General features: G+C 41.6%; 1 long non-coding RNA gene across 1 annotated transcript; it reads left to right on the top strand.

Annotated features, from left to right (window-relative positions):
• Positions 1-206: 206 nt before the first annotated feature.
• Positions 207-2,261, top strand: LOC123066255 (uncharacterized). The gene is made up of 3 exons (XR_006431286.1): positions 207-251; positions 388-505; positions 2,126-2,261. It is a non-coding gene; the product is annotated as an uncharacterized lncRNA (long non-coding RNA).
• Positions 2,262-4,323: the final 2,062 nt, after the last annotated feature.

The raw sequence follows: 4,323 nt of genomic DNA on the forward strand, positions 1-4,323 counted from the left end.
CACCTCCTCTCCTCCGTCCGTCCGCCCCCATGCCCCCCGCCGCGTGCGCCATGCCGGCGGCCGCGCGCCCGCCGCTCCCTGTCTCGTGCCGCTACCTGCCCCTGCCCCCCTCCGCCGCGCACGTGCCCGCCCGCCGCCCTGAGCGTGTCATACAAACGCCAGAGGTCTCTCCGCCCTCGATCGTATGTCTTCCTAAGTATGTCCGTGTGAGGGAGAGAGATGGAGATGGTGCTCCGACCGACGCCATGGAGGTCTCCCCCCTACCTTCCCTTCATGCGTGTGTGTGTGTGTGTTGGTCACGATTTTGGCCAGATCCCGGATGTTGTTCGATTCAATTTGAATTGCCATTTTCTGATTCAATTTGGCCGGATTCCTCACGCAATGCAGGTCACAAGAGACCGCCGACGCCTCCCTGCTGTGGGCCGACGCCACGCATGGATGTTGGAGCCGGCGAGGTACACGACGGCTCCACCTGCGCCTCCCACAGCAGCAACTCCTAGCCGAGGTATGCCCTCCTCTCCTCTCCTCTCCTTCCTCCCTCTTCACAGATCTCTATCTTGCCCAAGGCAATCGATCAAGTTTATTTATGTTCTGTATGTAGATGCTGCACTATTTAGATCTCTGGTTGGTTGGTCACATTGGAGACCAAGACTGGAATGTCACAAGGATTCCACTGAAGAAAACTACTGCACTTTTATGCAGGGATTGACGTCCCAACAGACACTGATTAGGCTAATTGCTACCCGTTTTTGCACATATATATATTAATAAACAACAAGTTCGATGCTTCCTTCCAGCATGTAACCAACCTGACACCATAAAATGTTTGAAAAGTGACAGAATGAATATCCGGAGACCGGATCATTTTGAATTAACACGCACAATGCTGACAATCAACGTCTCAATCTGTTTCTCAAAGAAAATAAAAACATCTTGAAGTCCAACTCAAGATAGAAAATTAGTAAGTCCAAGAAACACCACGTGCACGCTCAGTTTCCTCAATTAAGCGCCAATAATTTCCTCCTAAATCACTGATACCCCTACCACACTTCTGAATTTTGTTCTTGTCGCAATGAGCCAATGTGCTGCTTATAGGGACCCCATATGAATCAAAAGTTTGATCGGGAAAGAAGAGTGTCGTGCATTGTGCATTATCTGCGGACAGTTTGTATTGTGATTTGTATTTGCACTTTTATGCGGTTGAGAGAACCAAGTATTTGTATTTGCACGTAGGCTAAAGACTACTTGTGATTTCTATGTAGTATTATTTTCAGTTGGTTACTGTAACCTGAAGGCAGAATCTGCAAGCAAAATAGTAGTGAGCAAGTCCTGGACTGGATGATATGTGTTTGGTCATGATTTGTTTGGCTGTAGCATCTCTCTCTAGTGTTAAGCGCGTCGTGGATATGTCCTTGTAGTATATGTTTGCTGTCGCAAATTTTTTACAGTGATAGGAGTTCTTGCAGACCAATTTACAGAAGAAGAGGGATTACAGTGACAGAGCATTGGACCTTGTCAAGTGGTTTCAGAGGAGGATGGAGACGGCTGCCTTACTACAGTGGAGGGCTTAATAGACTCAACTATTTGCTATCCCTTTGTTCACTACACGCATGTTCAGTAGCGCCATTTTCTTGTACTAGCACTGCCAAGATGGATGTTCCTAAAGAGTTGTGACTCCCAAGTTCCCTGTATTCTTCCTTCCTTCCTTCTGTCCAAAATCACAGCACGTTCATAGCACCTTCAAACCTGCATGTGATGGACATAATAAAAGGTTCAGAACAATATGACCCCACAATTAAGAATAGTATGCAAGAACTTAAACAGTTGTATGCTCCCAATTAAGCATAGATGCAATAATAGTACAATAATAATCAAATATGCTTGCACTCATAAACAGAATGATTTATTTATAAAGATGTAAGTACATATAGGCTGATGATAATTTGAGTTACGATATGTTATGCTAACAATTTTATGGGACTACATGTTTTGAGATCTTTGCTTTCCCATGCAACCAGTTTGGTGGGCAGGAACTTGGCATTGATAAGGAAAATGTTCAGATTGATTTCTAACAAGGTAAATGTGTGCCTGATACTTCCTCCTTTTTTGGTGTCTCTGTTTCAAGCTGATGTAAATGTTACTGGCCTACGTCGTATAGAAGATGATTTAGTGATCTCAAATGATCACACTATCAAATGGTGAATGTGCACCGATAAAGCATGGGAGTTTTTCTTGTGTTACTAGTGTCCGGCCAGAATTAGTAAGGTATGATCAACGTGGTCGTATAATTAGATTTGGAAAAATACTAACTTGTTATTTCCTTTGCATTTTTTACTGTAAAAAGTCATGGCTCACCTATTAACCGGCGGCCGTAGAAGGACTAATCACCTAAGTGAAACACTAATAATCAGAAGATAGATTGAACTTCGTTTAATGGATATACAACATATTGAATTATTTTCTATTTGGTCTAATTGATATAATCATGTCTAATAGAGTTCACAATATTTACTTTGAAGATCTGTAGCTAGACGTTAGAACTGTTGCAAATAATTAACTAACTGCATGTCGTACTTGAATTACAGGTTTTTTGGTTTTGTCACTCCTTTGTTATATGGAAGAAGACTTCATAGTTAGCATTATTTATTATAAGACATTCGTATAAGATTTTCTTGCCACTGTAAGTAGGAAGTTAATTTTTCTGGTCTGTTTTGTTCTGCGGGGATTTTGGTTTGTTTTTCTAATAGTATATATGATCATTCAGTCACAGTTCCTGTATTTTAGAACTAAAGCTCCCCCTAATTAAAATGCAGAAACATGTTTTATTTCATTATGTTTCAGTCACTGTCTTAGAAACACTAGAAAATATCTCTTGACAAACTTCTTGATGGAACTAATATTTTTATGCTAATGACAAATTGGATTTATAATCTTTAACCTCGAATCTTTATAGGATTTTGGTTACTACCATATCTGCTCTTGCAGGTCTACTAGAGTATCCACTTCTGAGGTTGATTTTCAAAATGTGTATATCTAATATTTCTTACTGCAGCTTTAAGCTTCACTGTCATCTAACTTTGTCTAGTTAATATACTTACTCGGCAACATGGAAAGTTTCCACATTTGTTCTAGCTGTCTCTATGGGTTAGCGACTTAGCATACATGTTGTAATAAGGTTTCACATTTGCTTCTCTGACAAGGTCTGTTTTTATTCATAGGTAGAAGATAGCGATAGAGTGCTGCCGGATAATGAGATGTTGAAGCGGCAGATTGAATCCATGACACCGAAGTGCAATTGCGGCAGATTATCTCTATCTTTTCTTTTCATTTTTCTTATTATTGAGTGAGAACAGAATGAGGAACTGTGTGATAGTACATACAACAACTTAGTAAAAAGAAACATATGTTTGCAATTGTTAATGACATAGATACTTGCATGTTCTTTGAAGTGGTCATTTGTGAGTTGCAATGCATAATGAGGTTTTTTGGCTGATTTATTTCCTTCGGTTTCTGGTTAACCATGAAATAGGAGCCCAACAATGCTCACTATTGTTGTGTTTACTGGGAACTGTATGCATAAAATGGAATTGGTCGATTTTATTTTTTAATTATAAATTAGTTAGTAGTGGCGTGGGAAAAGAATGCGCGCTACTAGTATTTAGGATACTAGTAGCGTTGGTAGTATGGACACGCTGTTACTATTTTGTTAGTAGTGGCGCGGGTACTAAATAGCAGTAGCGTGGGTGGCACACGCTACTACTAACTTTGTTAGTAGTAGCGCGGGTTCAACCCACGCTATTACTAACTATTAGCTGTATCGCCTTATTGGTAGCGCGGGTACCCGCGCTGCCGCTAGGCTTTTCCCTAGTAGTGTGTTCCAAGGTCTCGCACCTCTTCACGGCCTCTTGGAGCTCTTGCTGATTTTCAATGACCCTGGCCTCGTGTTTTTCACGAGTGGCCTGCTCCTTGGCTGCCTTCTTCTCGGCTTCAGCTACCGCCTTCTTAAGAGTCTCGACTTCGGTCGCCGCTCCTAATACATATTATGACATTTTTTAGTCACACTCAATCATTCATTCATATTGAATACAAACAAGGTTTCGCATACCTTGGCTATCCTCTAAATGCTTCTTCACTCGTCCGAGCTCTTTTTCAGCCCGCTCTAGACTCTCATTCAGTCCGGAGACTTCCGCAGTATGAGAGGTGGCGGTCAATAAAGACACCTGCTTATTCAAATTGGTATTGCATGGTAAGACTCCTGCGAAATATATTTGATCCTCTGTCTGGCTTTTCTTTTCGAACACCAAACAGTGCATCAGGGGCTAC

The sequence above is a fragment of the Triticum aestivum genome, chromosome 3B, assembly GCF_018294505.1.
Source record: "Triticum aestivum cultivar Chinese Spring chromosome 3B, IWGSC CS RefSeq v2.1, whole genome shotgun sequence".
NCBI classification, from domain to species: Eukaryota; Viridiplantae; Streptophyta; class Magnoliopsida; order Poales; family Poaceae; genus Triticum; species Triticum aestivum.